Below are 17,484 nucleotides of genomic sequence, written 5' to 3'. Positions count from 1 at the left end.
AGGATGTGGAAGAGTTGGTGGAGGACCACAGGGAAGAGCTAACCACTGACGAACTGCAAGAGCTTCAACTGGAACAGCATTAGACCACAGCTAAGGAACTTGCTTCAGAGGAGGAGGAGGAGGAAGAGAGAGGGAAGGATGTGCCTTCTTCAGTGATTAAGGACATGTGTGGAATGTGGAATAAGCTACAAAGTTTTGTGGAAATATACCACCCTGATCAAGCTGAAACAAGCCATCTCTGCAATATGTTCAGTGACAAAACAATGTCCTATTATAGGCAAATCTTAAAGAGACGCCAGAAAGAGAGCACTCTCAACAGTTATTTTGTGCGACAGGGATCCAGTGACTCAAGCTGGTCCTAGTGGCATTAAAAGACAAAGAAGGGAAGTAACCCCAGATAAGGACTTGTTATCTAAAGTCTTTATGGAAGGGGATTCCCCTTCCAAACAATAATTGCTCCCTCTCTCCTCCTCCCTATCTTCCAGATGCCAGCAAGACTCTTCAATAAATGTATGTAAATGTGATTTTAAATGTTTATTTACGATTGTATTACTCATTTAAGTACTACAGTGAACCCCCGGATTACGAAGTCACCGTATTAAGTAAAATTTGGATTAAGTAATGTTTTTGTGTCAAAATAATGGCTTGGTAAACGACAAAGAACTAGGTTAAAGTCATTTGTTCCGAACGTGTCCGCGCGTTGTGAGCAGCCTGGACACTCCATGTACAGCCAGTGTGCCATTGTTTACAAGCCAGTGAGGACAATTCCATGCATACATGTGATACATTTTGTATTATTCCATTGTTTTTAGTGCTTGTAACTGGTAAATAACCCACCATGGACCCAAAGAAAACTTCTAGTGCCAGCCCTTTAGTAAAGAGGGTTAGAAACACCACAGAATTCATCGCAAAATACAAAAGTGGAGTGCGTGTCTCCGAGCTGGCCAGGTTGTATAACAAACCCCATACAACCATTGCTACTATCTTGGCCAAGAAAAAGGCAATCAAGGAAGCTGTTGTTGTGAATAAGAACATAAGAAAGGAACACTGCAGTGGGCCTGTTGGCCCATACTAGGCAGGTCCTTTACAATCCTTCTTAAGAACATAAGAATGGAGAAACACTGCAGAAGGCCTGCTGGCCCAAATATGCTTACAAAACAGAGATCGCAAATACTACCCAAAGACGTGGAGAGACTGGTGTGGATCAACGAGAAACAATTATCCGAGAAACAATTAACGCCAGAGGGTTAGCCACCCAGGATAACCCAAGAAAGTCAGTGTGTCATCGAGGACTGTCTAACTTATTTCCATTGGGGTCCTTAATCTTGTCCCCCAGGATGCAACCCACACCAGTCAACTAACACCCAGTTGAAAAGGAAAAAATGCCTGGAACTAGTGCTCATATTGGTGAATTTAAGGCCAGCCAAGGTTGGTTTGAGAGATTTAAGAATTGCAGTGGCATACACAGTGTGATAAGGCATGACGAAGCTGAAAAATTCCTACCCCAACAAATGTTCAGTTGTCACGAAACAGACCTGTTCTGGAAGAAAATGCCAAACAGGACCTACATTACACAGGAGGATTATTATTATAATCAAAAAGAACCGCTAAACCAAAAGGGCTATACAGCGCTGCAGGGCAGGAAGGACGCGAGGATATCAGGTGGCAAAAAGGAGATGGATGAGTAATAGGTTACGGAGAACAGCGGGGCAGTGGATGGTGAAAGGGTAGAGGGCAGCAAGAGATTGGTGTAGAAAGGGCTGAGGGGAGTGTGAAAGGTATCATCATCAGAGTTTGTGGAGTAAATCAGTCGTTGTCAAGAAGTCAATGAGAGAGTCAGGATTAAAGGAGGGTCCATCAGCAAGAAGGGAAGGTAAAAAGATAGTAGTAGAGTGGAGACGACGTTGGAGGTAAATTCTGCGTGCTCGTTGATAGAGAGGGCAGTCTAACAGAATGTGGCTAATCGATACTGGAACTTGACACTGCTCACAGAGGTACAGGGTGCCTCTCTATGAGATACCCATGAGTAAGACGAGTGTGACCAATGCGAAGGCAGGAGAGAGTGGTCTCCCAACCTCGGCACTGATGACAAGACGACGACCAGTAACCTATGCTCGGTTTAATAGAATGAAGTTTGTTACCGAGTAAAGTTGACCAACGTTGTTGCCAACGGGTGTGAAGGTGGGTAGCTATTACAGCAAAATAGTCTGGAAATGAAACACCTCTATATGAAATTGGTAGGTCATGTACTGCTGACCGCACAGCAGTGTCTGCCTGTTCATTGCCCTGTACGTCGACATGACCAGGGACCCAACAAAACACAATATCTTTATGCTTGGTAGAGATATGGCGCAGCCAAGTTGGATATGGAGAACTAGGGGGTGAGGTGTATCAAATTTACGTATAGCTTGTAGAGCACTAAGGGAGTCTGAGACTACCACAAATGATGACACAGGCATAGATGCGATACGAATAAGTGCTGCAAGAATGGCATACAATTCAGCAGTAAAAATGCTAGCTGAAGATAGTAAATGCCCTCGCACGACGCTGTCCGGAAACACTGCTGCGAATCCGACACCGTCATAAGACTTAGAGCCATCTGTGTACACAGCGATGGCATGAGAATGAGAGTGGAAGTGGTCAAGAAAGAGAGCAGGAAGCCACTGTAGGCAGTTGGGCTTTCGAGCAAGGGAGTGAGAAAGAACAGACCCGAACAGCTGGAACTTCCCAGGGGGGAAGGAAAAAGTGAGATGCTACATGAACATATAAAGGTGGTAATTGAAGGAAAGACAAGAGCGAATGTAGGCGAAGAGAAAAGGGATGGAGCAAACAGGGGCGGCGAACAAATAAAGAATGTCTACTAATATCGGTGACCATTCTATAAATGGAAGGATTGCGGAGATCGTGAGAGTGTACATAGTAGTGAAGGCAATGGGCATCACGGCGATCAAACAAGGATGGAACATTCGCTTCTGCATAGAGGCTCTCAACAGGGGAAGAGGGAAAAGCACTAAGGCATAAACGTAATCCTTGGTGATGGATGGGGTTAAGGCTAGAGAGAGTAGCAGGAGAGGCCAGTGAATAGATCTGGTCACCATAATCGAGTTTCGATAAAATGAGGGCTGAATGTAGGCGAAGGAGAGTTCGATGAGCAAGGGTTTTAAGAAGGTTCAGCCAGCTGTGACAAGTTGCATTCAGAGAGGTAATGTGAGGTTTCCAGGATAACCTATGGTCAAAGAGAAGGCCTAGAAACCTGACTGTATCACATTCAGGGATACGGGAGCCATAGATGTACAAAGGATGATCGGAGATGACAGAGCGTCTAGTGAAAGTAATTTGGTGAGTTTTGGTACTGGAAAATTTAAACCCATGCGTGGTGGCCCAATTGGAAACACGGTCGACCGCATGCTGGAGAGAAACTGTAATGAGTTGACAGTCAGAGCCTGCACAAGCAATAGCAAAGTCATCAACATAGAGTGATAACCAAATACTGGGTGGAAGAACAGAGGCCAAATCATTTATAGCAAGGAGAAAAAGTGTTGTGCTCAGAACACATCCCTGAGGGACACCTTCAAGTTGGACAAAGTCCGGGGAAAGCACATTATTGACTCGAACACGGAAATGTCTGTCAGTTAAAAAGTTCTTAAGGAAGGATGGTAGATTGCCTCGGAGGCCCAAGGAGTGGGCTTGGGCCAAAATATTATACTTTCAAGTTGTGTCATATGCCTTCTCAAGGTCAAAAAATATGGCAATAACTGAGTGATTATTCACAAAGGCATTACAAACATACGTATTCAAGCATAGTAAGGGGTCTATGGTAGATCGGCCCTTACGAAAGCCATGTTGACTAGTGGAGAGACAGTTGTGTGTCTCTAAATACCACATTAAACGTCAATTTACCAGACGTTCCATCACTTTGCAAACTGCACAAGTAAGAGCAATGGGACGATAGTGGGAGGCATCATGTCCCGTAGTACCCGGCTTGCGGAAGGGGAGAACAATGGCAGATTTCCACAGCTGGAGAAGAACTCCTTGTGACCAAATAAGATTGAAGAGGTGTAAGAGGACTACAAGGGCTGACTGATGTAAATGTTGTAACATACGAATATGAATGTCATCAGGCCCAGCCGCCGATGATCAGCAAGCTGAGAGTGTTGCCTCCAGTTCCTGAAGTGTAAAAGGCACATTATACTGCTCTTCTCTGAGAGAAGAAAAGTCCAAGGGTACTAACTCTCTGGCAGACTTTGAGGAAAGAAACAAGGGGCACAGATGGAGCCCCCGGGAAATACGGACCAGATGAGTGCCAATTTCAATGGCAACGTCAAGAGGGTTTTCTACATCAACACTGGCGACCCGTAGAAACAGGAGCCGGGTCAGGAGAGTATTTACCATTCAATTTCCTCACTTTTTTCCAGACTGCACTCATAGAGGAAGCAGAGGTGATGGTGGAAACATAATCTCACCAGCAAGTGTGTTTAGCGTCACGGATGACAAGGCAAGCAATCGCACGCTTCTGCTTAAAATCAAGAAGTCTCTCATCGGTTTTATTGTACTGGTACCTGCCCCATGCAGTGCATTTCAAACGTACTGCACGAGCACAAGCAGGAGGCCACCAAGGCATGCACTTCTGAGAATGCCTGCCTGAGGTTTGGGGTATAGAATGAGAAGCTGTGGTGAAAACTGATGTCGAGAAGAGGTGTAGGAGCTCATCAATGGAAGATGAAGAAGGAACCTCACTAAAAGCAGTGAGTTGCGAGTAAAGGTCCCAATTTGCCTGATAAAATTGCCAGCGAGGGCTATGGAAAGGTGGTGAATATGAAGGAGAAGTAAGAATGATTGGAAAATGATTGCCGTCATGTAAGTCCGGTAGAACAGACAAGGCTAAGTCTAGTGCAGTGGAGGAAGAGCAGACCGATAGATCGATGCAAGAGAGAGTATGAGTATGAGGATCAAAATGGGTGGGAGTACCCATATTTAAAACATGGAGGGGGTGACAGTCGAGAAAAGCCTCCAACTGGATGCCACCTGAGTCACAATGAGACCCCCCCCCCCCCCAGAGGAAATGGTGGGCATTAAAATTGCCAAGTAACAGAAGTGGTGGTGGTGGTAAGGATGAAACAAGAAAGGCAAAATCTGGGATAGAAAATGCTCGAGAAGGAGAGAGATATAAAGAACATATTGTAAACCACTTATTCAAGTGGATATGGGCTGCAGTGAAATGCAGCGAGGTATGGACAAATAGTTGACAGTATGGAATATCATTGCATAGAAGAAGGGCATTTTCATTAAAGGTCCCATCTGAGAAAGGATCCGAAGAATACAATAAATTATAGCCTGAGATAGGTTGGAAAACAACTGAGTGCAATTTTGGTTCTTGTAAGCAAACACCAACAGGGTAAAACCTGGAAAGCAACTTCTGAAGCTCACCCCGATTACCCGAGGCTGCGGATATTCCACTGTAAACAGGTCATGACTGGCAATGAAGAAAAGACAAGGAATCCATAGGGAAGGGCACCTACGGACTAAAGGGGTTAGAAAAGTCAATGTGCAGTGGCATCGGAAGACGTTCAAGCAGCGAAGGAATGGAGCGTTGCGAAGAATGGAGTTGTGGAGATGGAGGAGAGGGAAGAGAAGGAACAGGAGATGGATCAGTGTCCATTGAAGGTTTAGTTTCTGCAATATATTCTGAAATGGCTTCAAGTGTTTCTGAATTCAAAGACATATGGAAGACAATATTGGAGGTAGAAGGAGGAGGGTGAGTAAAGATTGGGACAGTAATGGACTGTACCAAAGTAGAGGGGGATGAAAGAGTGTAGGGGACTGGAGAAGAAGTATGGGAGGGGACAGAAGAGGCAGAAACCTGGGAGGTGGCAGAAGAGGGAGAAAGTTGGGAGGGGACGGGGGTGGAAGGCATAGTACGAGGAGGAGGGTGAACCTCCACACTTGTAATAGAGCCAGAGAGAGGGGAAGAACTAGGCAGAGACTGGAAAGGTAAAATGTAGAGGTGGAAGAAGGGAAGGAGGGGGCAAAGAAGATTTGAGCAATGGGGATTTTTTGGACTTCTGAGAAGTAGAGGGGCAATTGGTATAAGGTGTTGTACAAGGTCTTGTCGATACTGGGGCTTGTGAGGAAGGGCGCGAAGACGTGAGAACAGACTGAGGTGTTGTAGTAGGGACGTCAGAGCCCAGGACAGCAAAAGAATTAGATACCGGAGTGGTTATGGGAGGGGCAACCACAGAGGAGGCTGCAGAAGATGGGACCCCAGAAGTGGGGGGGACGTTTTGAAACACGAGAATAAGAAACACGGGGTAGTCTCCCTTGGAGGCGGAGATGAGAAACTGCCATAGCATAAGGGAGATCTTCTGCCTCTTTGAGGCAATGGATTTCACACTCATTTAAGTAGACCTGGCAACGGCGAGAGTAGGAAGGGTGAGCTTCATGACAATTAAGGCAAGAGGGAGGTCGACTGCAAGACGTATTAGAATGGTCGTCGGCACCACAGACTGGGCATTCAGCTATAGATCTGCAATATTTCGCTGGGTGACCAAAATGCCAGCAATTTCTACACTGTTGCAGTGTAGGGATTACCTTTCAAACTTGTAACCGATGTCCCGCGACATAAACAGAGGACGGGAGTTCATGGCTGTTGAAAGCTAATCGAGCCACATTGCAAGGGTATTGTCTCCGCCTGTGGGCAGGAGATCCTGGAGTTCCAGCTGTTCAAGAATGTCATTGCCACATGTCTGGAAATTCTGTTGGACTATGGTATGGGGCAGAATGACAGTACCACTACAAGAATTGAAAGATGTTTTTTACACAGGAGGAAAAGGCACTCCCAGGACACAAGCCTATGAAAGACAGATTAACTCTCATGTTTTGTTGTAATGCTAGTGCGGATTGCAAAGTGAAGCCTTTGTGTATCACTCTTAAAATCCCAGCGTGTTCAAGGAAAAAGTGTCTCATCACTCATCAATACTCTTCAATAAAAGTGTCATTTTATTATTTGTTTATATATTTATTCTGCATGTCTCATTGTTTTCTGTGTAGGGAAATGTATATTTCATGTAAAAAAATTATTTTGTTTAATATTTCTGGGTGTCTGGAATGGATTAATTAGATTTCCATTATTTCTTACGGGGAAAATTAATTCAGATTACGACAGATTCGGTATAAGACACGCTCTCTGGAACGGATTAACGTCGTAATCCGGGGGTCCACTATATACGTACATGCATGTTTACAGTACTATATGTATGTTAAACTATAGTTATTCTTTAAAAAAATTATTTTTTGTTAATATTTTTGTGGGTCTGAAACAGATTAATTGTACTTACATTATTTCTTTTGGGAAATATTGCTTAGGCCTAGCTCCTGGAACGGATTACAGCCGAAACTCGAGGTTCCACTGTACTTGATTTCTCATTCTTTTCTGCATGTAAATCTATATTTAATCTATGAAAAAAAATAATTTTTGTTAATACTTCTGAGTGTCTAGAATGGATTAATTGGAATTACATTGTTTCTTGTGGGGTAAATGGTTTCAACATTCATGAATTCTGACTTTAGGCAGACTCTCTGGAACGGATTAATTACGAAACTCAGGGGTCCACTGTACGGGGAAGTCTCCCTTGGAGGTGGAAATATAAACACACATGCAGCATAATGTGATCCTTTATTGACAACGTTTCGCCCACACAGTGGGCTTTTTCAAGTCAAACAGATCTGTGTGGGTGAAATGTTGTCAATAAAGTATCACATTGTACTGCATGTGTGTTTATATTTCCACTGTGTTGGTATTTTATACCATTTATCTCTCTTGGAGGTGTAGATGAGAGACTGCCATAGCATATGGGAGGCCTTCTGCCTCTTCGAGACACCGAATTTCATGCTCATTTAAGTAAACTTGGTAATGGTGAGAGTAAGATGGGTGTGCCTCATGACAATTAAGGTGAGAGAGGTAGACTACAAGATGTATTGGTATGGTTGTTGACACCACAGACTGGGCATTTGGCCATGGGCCTGCAACATTTTGCTGGATGGCCAAAATGCCAGCAATTTCTACACTGTTGCAGTGTAGGGATTACCTTTCAAACTTGTAAGCTGTGTCCCACAATATATACAGAGGACAGAAGCTCACAGCAGTCAAAAGCTAAGCGAGCTACATTGCAAGGGTATTGTCTCTGCCTGAGGGCAGGGAGGACATAAGTGTCTACTATGAGGATTGGGAGGTCTTGGAGTTCAAGCTGTTCCAGAATGTCATCACCCCATCTGGAAATTCTGTTGGACAATGGTATAAGGTAGAATGACAAGAACTTAGGGAATGATGTTTTTCAATAGTTATAGGAATAGTATCAAAAGTTCTAAGGAGAGAAAGATCATGAGCTTGGTTAGCATTCTGGACAGTGATGATGCGTGTACCGCTCTTGAGAACATGAAAGGATACATCTCTACCAACATGGTGTAGGAGCACCTTGCCAATACTATGGTTGAAAAGAGGCAGAAGAAGAAGTCAGTCAGAGAGCAAAAAAGTTAGTCCATTCTGTATTTCGAAACATAGCACGTAAAGGGGGTGCATGACATGCCGGTCTTTTCTGAGTAGAATGAGAAGGAAGCAAAGAAGTATCATCATGTAATGAGTGGTCTTGGATGTTTAGGTGTGAGACCAGAGTTGGTCCAACGTGAGATGGGCGGGCGATCTGAAAACTGCTGCATCACAGAGGGGGAAGCCGGAAGCATAGTCAAAGAAGAGCAGAGGTCAGACGTATCAAAGGAGTCAGTTGGAACCTTGGTACCTGAAGCGGGTGACAAAACGGCACCAGCAAGAGGTACAGGGGCATTAGAAATGTCCAGAGTGCACAAATAATGAGGCAGGATCAGAAAAGGGTGCGGTATCAGTTAGGGGCCCAGGGGGAGCAGGTTCACAGATTTGGGACTCCATGATGTCACTTTTGTTTTGTAGAAAAAAAAAAAAAGAAAAAAGTAAAGAAAAATAAGGGGGAGGGAATGTGGAGGAATAATTCCTAGGAAGCAAAAAAAGGGCCGTAAATCCCCCTCCACACTCGAGAGGACCACAAGTAGTGCAGATGCAGCATGGAACCCGTGCCATATCCTACCCTTCATGCCAGTAAACCAGCAATCCAGGATAGCAACCTCACATCCGCCGAGCCACCTCAGTGGACAAAAGAGAGGGTGGCTGGACACCTGCCACAAAGCACACCTCCTGCTGCCACCACTCCTCAGAATTTGATAGGTAGCCTCCAGAGATACACCCATCACCCGAAAGACACCCAAAGCCACCCTGCAGGAGACCGGAGAGGAATCAAGACACCTCCAGGTGATCCAGATTCCATGGCAAACTACACCACCGCCAAGGACCTCAATAGAATGGGATGGACCCCGGTACCCTTCCCCCTCCCAAAGAACTAGAGTGCCTGTGGGAAGAATACTAAAGGCTGAAAATAGGAAGAAGGGAATAGGAGAGGGATGGGGGAGGAGGAGGAGGAGGAGGAAAGGGAAAAATGGGAGATGGGGAGGATGGGACAGGAAAGGGGGGATTGGGGGGTAATTAGGTTTGGTCTGAGGAAAGAGCCAGTTATATTAAATAGTGATATTTATTCTTATTCAATAACTAATGATTGCTTCTTCTGACTGGCTTCTAAATATTATTAACTATACATTCTATAAGTATAATAACCCATAAGTTTAGCTGGAGTAAGTGCAAGTGCAAATTTGGAATTTTACTGAAATAATTATTAAAAAACCTGGTATCACTAGAATCAGATCATTTATTGAAGAATACCTTTTCTGATCAGCTTCAAACACTAAATGCTGGTGTATCTTAAGAAGGATTTTTGTATTAATTTTGAGCGGTGTGGCTGCCAATTTGCCACTATTTTTATGACAATTTTATAAAATTGGGTTTTTCAAAAACATGAAAATAAAAAAAAAATCCTGTAGGATTATAGAGATTACTTAACTGAATGTAAATGTGGATAGTAAAGTAGAACAAATTAAAATCCTGTGATTTATGGCATTTTTAAGTTTAATGAGGGAAGACTTTTCTTCTTTGGGGAGAACATACTCACCAACATTTTCATTAACTTCATCATAAATTTGTATTGCTCAACAATGGCTTATTCATTCATCTTCATTATTATTATTATTATAAAAATGAAGCACTAAACAACAAGGGTCATTCATCTTCAATATTACAATGCTTATCTAATGTATCTTGGGCAACAATGACGGGACTATTTACAAGCCTGGTCAACTATGCATAATGCTACATGGGCCATTTCCATATTTTGGTTTCCATGTTATTAACAAAGAAAGTTCCTCTGATCAGACATTTTGCCACTTGTAATCCTGATTATTATTATATTATTATAATCAAAACTAAGTGCTAAATCCACAAAGATCATTTTAAGCCTGAAACAGTATAACATTTTACCTTACTGCATTATCTTCCTCTTGATGTTGGTGAAAGGCTCTTGATCCAAGGAACTGGACTTATTTTCCCCTTGTTTAAATTGAATTTAAGTGCCTCCCATGCAACAGGAGCTTTATCACCCCAATGGGTTTAGAGCTTTCCTCTGATTAAAGTAATAATTGTGAATAGCATCAGTTTTCAGTGGCTGAAGCAATGTATGAAATGTATTAAACCTTTTATGGTTTTAGGCTGTGTAGGTACAAATTTTGTTGTATTCTGTGCAATAACTACAAAATGTTTCTTCTGGTCAGTTTTAAACTTTCAGTGTTGATGTTTTCCTCATGGTAAACAACCTCTTGATGCTAACTTGTTTAAGTTATCATTTGTCAATATTATTAACTCTTTGACTGTTTTGGTCATATACAGTGGACCCCTGCATACCGTACAATCCGCATACCGGACGCTTTGATCGCAAAAATTTGGCCTTGCATACCGCCCAAAAACCCGCTCACCGTCCTTCGTCCGAGACACGTCCAATGTGCGGCCTGAGCCAGCCTCATATGTTCCGCCGGTGGCATTGTTTACCAGCCAGCCTCCGCGGTAACATCCAAGCATACAATCGGAATATTTCGTATTATTATAGTGTTTTCGGTGCTTTATCTGGAAAATAAGTGACCATGGGCCCCAAGAAAGCTTCTAGTGCCAACCCTACAGCAATAAGGGTGAGAATTCCAATAGAAACGAAGAAAGAGATCATTGATAAGTATGAAAGTGGAGTGCGTGTCTCCGAGCTGGTCAGGTTGTACAAGAAACCCAAATCAACCATCTCTACTATTGTGGGCAACAGAAAGGCAATCAAGGAAGCTGTTCTTGCCAAAGGTTCAACTGTGTTTTCGAAACAGAGATCGCAAGTGATGGAAGATGTTGAGAGACTCTTATTGGTGTGGGTAAATGAAAAACAGCTAGCAGGAGATAGCGTCTCTCAAGCGATCATAAGCGAAAAGGCTAGGAAGTTGCATGACGATTTAATTAAAAAAATGCCTGCAACTAGTGATGATGTGAGTGAATTTAAGGCCAGCAAAGGTTGGTTTGAGAGATTTAAGAAGCGTAGTGGCATACATAGTGTGATAAGGCATGGTGAGGCTGCCAGTTCGGACCACAAAGCAGCTGAAAAATATGTGCAGGAATTCAAGGAGTACATAGACAGTGAAGGACGGAAACCTGAACAAGTGTTTAATTGTGATGAAACAGGCCTGTTTTGGAAGAAAATGCCAAGCAGGACCTACATTACTCAGGAGGAAAAGGCACTCCCAGGACATAAGCCTATGAAAGACAGGCTTACTTTGTTGATGTGTTCCAATGCTACTGGTGATTGCAAAGTGAAGCCTTTATTAGTGTATCACTCTGAAACTCCCAGACCGTTCAGGCAAAAGAATGTCCTCAAGGAGAATTTGTGTGTGCTATGGAGGGCAAACAGTAAGGCATGGGTCACTAGGGACTTTTTCTATGACTGGTTACACCATGCATTTGCCCCCAATGTGAAAGATTACCTAACTGAAAAGAAATTAGAACTTAAGTGCCTCCTGGTGTTAGACAATGCCCCTGGTCATCCTACAGACGTGGCAGAGCGACTTTATGGGGACATGAAATTCATTAAGGTGAAGTTTTTGCCTCCTAATACCACTCCTCTCCTGCAGCCCATGGACCAGCAGGTTATTGCAAACTTCAAAAAACTGTACACAAAAGCTCTGTTTGAAAGGTGCTTTGTAGTGACCTCAGAAACTCAACTGACTCTAAGAGACTTTTGGAAAGATCACTTTAATATCCTCAATTGTGTAAACCTTATAGGTAAGGCTTGGGAGGGAGTGACTAAGAAGACCTTGAACTCTGCTTGGAAGAAACTGTGGCCAGAATGTGTAGACAAAAGGGATTTTGAAGGGTTTGAGGCTAACCCTGAGAGGATTATGCCAGTTGAGGAATCCATTGTGGCATTGGGAAAGTCCTTAGGGTTGGAGGTTAGTGGGGATGATGTGGAAGAGTTGGTGGAGGACAATGAAGAACAAATTCTCACTATAGGCAGCACACTCCACCAATATTCAATACACTAAACCTACTCACCATACAAAACATTCATACTTATTACTGCACCTATTACATACATAGAACACTTAACTCTGATATTAACCCTCCCCTCAAACATCTCCTTGCCAACCTCAACAGAACACATGACCATAACACAAGGCACAGATCACTCTTTGATGTTCCTCGTGTCCATCTCACACTATGCAAAAACTCAATGCACATAAAAGGCCCTAAAATCTGGAACTCATTACCTGTAAATATAAAAGAAACACTACCTGTTTATAAATTCAAGTCTCTTCTCAAAGATCACTTACTCACCCAAAACCAAATAAATACTGAATAACTGAACCTTATAAATTGTATATCTTAAATGTTTCTCACAATTATATCACATAAATGTTAAACCTAAAACCCAATCTAACTTTATTATTTTTTAAATACACTACCTAACAGAATACTCCATTCTACTGAATGTACAACAATGCATACAACCATATGACCTGTCTTTGTAATACTCACTTGTGCTTTATAGTAATCTGTTTACATTAAAGTTTTATCACTGATGTCATCATTGCTTAGTTCATCTTAAGTTAATTTTAAGCCAGCCCGTAATGCTATGCATAGTATAAGTGGCTTTGGCATGCTGCTCTTATCTGTATTTTTTGTACCTCTGTATGTGTGCTCAAATTTTTAAATAAATAAATAAATAAATAAATAAACTAACCACTGATGAGCTGATAGATCAACTTCAACAGCAAGAGGCCAGACCTGAGGAAACTGGTTCAGAGGAGGGGAGAGAGAAATTGAAGAAGTTGCCTACTACAAAGATTAAGGAAATCTGTGCAAAGTGGCTTGAAGTGCAAACCTTCATGGATGAAAATCACCCTCACACAGCTATTGCAAGCCGTGCTGGTGATTATTACACTGACAATGTTGTGAAACACTTTGGGGAAGTCATAAAGGAACGAGAGGTACAGGCCACTATGGACAGATATGTTGTGCGAAAGAAGTCCAGTGACTCTGAAGCTGGTCCTAGTGGCATTAAAAGAAGAAGGGAAGTAACCCCAGAAAAGGACTCAACATCTCAAGTCTTAATGGAAGGGGATTCCCCTTCTAAACACTAACACTCTCTCTCCCCTCCTCCCATCCCATCAATCATCACCAGATCTTCAATAACAGTAAGTGTCATGTAATTGTGCATGCCTTTTTCAGTTTGTGTGTATTAAAATTAACATTTCATGTGGTAAAAAAAATTTTTTTTCATACTTTTGGGTGTCTTGCACGGATTAATTTGATTTCCATTATTTCTTACGGGGAAAATTCATTCGCATACCGAACATTTCGCATAACAACCAGCCCTCTTGCACAGATTAAGGTCGCTATGCGGGGGTCCACTGTATATACTTCTTACGAGCCACTGTGTTTGACATATGTATACTCAAAAATTCTAGCGGCTTCAAATCAAGCAGGAGAAAGCTGGTAGGCCCACATGTGAGGGAATGGGTCTGTGTGGTCAGTGTGCACCATGTAAAAAAATTCCTGCAGCATGTAGTGCATAATGAGAAAAAAAACTCCGACCATTTTTTTGATAAAACGCCGACTTTGTGTATTTTCGTATAGTATTTATGGTTGTATTCTCGTTTTCTTGGTCTCATTTGATAAAATAGAAAACATATAGAAATAGAGGTGATTTTGATTGGTTTTACTATGAAAAGAACCTTGAAATGAGCTCCAAGTAGGAGAAATGTTTGATTTTTGCTGATTTTCAAAAGTAAACAAATGATGTCGTTGTCCAATAAATGTCCAACTAGCCATTCTAATACGCAGTCATGAATGGGTTGACATTATTTATACAATTATTACAATATTGCAGTAGTCTGCATAACAATAAATCTTTTATTTTTTGCTTGAATAAAAATTCAAAATAGAAAGCAAGAGTAATATCAGAGGGGCCTGGAGATGTGACTGATGAACAAAGAAAATGTTATTTTAGAGCCAGGAATGTCTGCATAGTTCATTCTGGACCCTATTTTGAAATTGACATATTTTTTAATTTGCGTGAAATTGGCCAAATTGCAAATTTCTGGCTACGTTATTGAGTAGTTGAAATCGGTAAATGAGCAGTTTCTTGTACTCAATCGACAGAACAAATGGAGTTCTAAAGAAATAGCTACAAGTTTGGTTGAATGGAACAATGGAATTAGCCAAAAATAGGGCTCAAAGTGGGCGAAATCGCCGATTCGTAAATATTGCCGAGGTCGCTAACTTCACGAGAGAGTAATTCCATTAGTTTTCCATCAAATTTCGTTATTTTGGTGTCTTTACCATCAGGAAAAGATTCTCTATCATTTCATATGATTTTTTTTTTTTTCAAAAATTTTTCGACACCAGGAGACACCTCAGGATTTGGGGTTTCGACAGTCAAGGGGTTAATTAGGTTGATTTCTGTGAATTGGAGAATGTTTCTTCTGACCAGAAATAAATCACAATGCTTGACTATTTGGTTATCCTAGGTTAAATTAATTTAATTCTCTTTTATGTGCCTATAACATGCATGTGCTCTCTAGACAATTCTTCAACATTTGTATGTTAATACACTAGGTATACATAAACTTACTTCCTTAAAAACTGGTCAATCTTACTTAGGGAGAAGTTTGGGAGAAAGTGGGAAAATTGAAATACTGCTTTTCATGGGATAATTTCTGAGTGTATCATCTGAGTAGCATCAACCCATTTATGCTTATAACATCATAATGCAACTTGTGTGTTTGTGCATTTTAGGTTAATGGTCTCTTTGAAAAGTTTGAATCAGACTCAAACCATATATGTTCTAATTTATAATATTTATTGAAGAAATTTGGAAATAAATGATGACCTGCTCATGCCTCTTCTGATTCCCTTTAAATCTTCAGCACTAATATTTAACTGCATTATCAACTTATGCCCCACACTGCACTATTCTAATCACATGCATTGAGGCACAATTTAATTTAATAATTCATGTTAAGCAATAAACCCACATGGTTCATTCAGCACAAGATAAGGTGGAGGCTTGACCCTCTGTCTGCTGAGCACGAGACAGATGCATTTCCTATTTGTACTCGTCTACACGGAGGCACAAGGGACTAGGATTATGAAATACAGGAACGCCTTCCTTGGACAGCGCACCAACTGAAATCCATCTAGTTTTATCAGTAACTTGAGAGGTTTTTATTTATTTTTTTTATTTTTTTTTTATTATCACACCGGCCGATTCCCACCAAGGCAGGGTGGCCCGAAAAAGAAAAACTTTCACCATCATTCACTCCATCACTGTCTTGCCAGAAGGGTGCTTTACACTACAGTTTTTAAACTGCGACATTAACACCCCTCCTTCAGAGTGCAGGCACTGTACTTCCCATCTCCAGGACTCAAGTCCGGCCTGCCGGTTTCCCTGAATCCCTTCATAAATGTTACTTTGCTCACACTCCAACAGCACGTCAAGTATTAAAAACCATTTGTCTCCATTCACTCCTATCAAACACGCTCACGCATGCCTGCTGGAAGTCCAAGCCCCTCGCACACAAAACCTCCTTTACCCCCTCCCTCCAACCCTTCCTAGGCCGACCCCTACCCCGCCTTCCTTCCACTACAGACTGATACACTCTTGAAGTCATTCTGTTTCGCTCCATTCTCTCTACATGTCCGAACCACCTCAACAACCCTTCCTCAGCCCTCTGGACAACAGTTTTGGTAATCCCGCACCTCCTCCTAACTTCCAAACTACGAATTCTCTGCATTATATTCACACCACACATTGCCCTCAGACATGACATCTCCACTGCCTCCAGCCTTCTCCTCGCTGCAACATTCATCACCCACGCTTCACACCCATATAAAAGCGTTGGTAAAACTATACTCTCATACATTCCCCTCTTTGCCTCCAAGGACAAAGTTCTTTGTCTCCACAGACTCCTAAGTGCACCACTCACTCTTTTTCCCTCATCAATTCTATGATTCACCTCATCTTTCATAGACCCGTCCGCTGACACGTCCACTCCCAAATATCTGAATACATTCACCTCCTCCCTACTCTCTCCCTCCAATCTGATATTCAATCTTTCATCACCTAATCTTTTTGTTATCCTCATAACCTTACTCTTTCCTGTATTCACCTTTAATTTTCTTCTTTTGCACACCCTACCAAATTCATCCACCAATCTCTGCAACTTCTCTTCAGAATCTCCCAAGAGCACAGTGTCATCAGCAAAGAGCAGCTGTGACAACTCCCACTTTGTGTGTGATTCTTTATCTTTTAACTCCACGCCTCTTGCCAAGACCCTCGCATTTACTTCTCTTACAACCCCAGATCAGATCATGACAATGAGTACAATTTTAAACCAATCTCTGAAACATTCACAAATGATTTTTAACACAGTACATTCACTGGGTTGAAGCAATGCTATTACTAAAGAATGAAGTCACCATCAGTCAGTCTAACCACCTGATATCAGTTCCAGGAGGCTGACACTCCTGCAGCCAGGTCCCAGATCAAACCTACTGGTTGCTGGCCTGATCAACCAGGTTACTGATGTAAGCAGCATGTAGTCCAACATAGGCACCACAGCCTGGTTGATTAAGAACCAACTTGAGAAGATTAGCAAATTCCCTCTTCAAAACAGCTGATAATTTCCTTTATGCAGAAATTGAACCAATCCCTATATAATTTTTCAGGTGTAAATAATGATGCATCTTTCTCTGTTGTATTTCAAGGATTACAGTTAGAAATTTCAGGTATTTCCAATAATTTAGATTTTTGACTGAATATATAGTGTCAGTAAAATGTCTGTATAATCTCCAGATACTGAATTTCACCTGCCTTAGAAGGGACTGTCAGTTACATCAATATTACATTGATATATATTTAACATAAATGAATATTAAAATACATTAAAAGAGAAGAGAGTCTGTAATATAGTCAGAGACTTGCAAGT

The 17,484-nt window shown here is 41.9% G+C and overlaps 1 protein-coding gene across 13 annotated transcripts in view; it reads right to left on the bottom strand.

The window, feature by feature from the left end:
* The window catches only part of LOC128703085 (LIM domain-containing protein jub), a 347,638-nt gene that overhangs the window by 64,550 nt on the left and 265,604 nt on the right, over positions 1 to 17,484 (bottom strand). The gene's annotated exons all lie outside the window — the stretch shown is intronic.

This window comes from Cherax quadricarinatus, chromosome 86 (genome assembly GCF_038502225.1).
Source record: "Cherax quadricarinatus isolate ZL_2023a chromosome 86, ASM3850222v1, whole genome shotgun sequence".
NCBI classification, from domain to species: domain Eukaryota; kingdom Metazoa; phylum Arthropoda; class Malacostraca; order Decapoda; family Parastacidae; genus Cherax; species Cherax quadricarinatus.
Note: the sequence above shows the minus strand (reverse complement) of the source record. Positions and strands in the feature narration are given on the sequence as shown.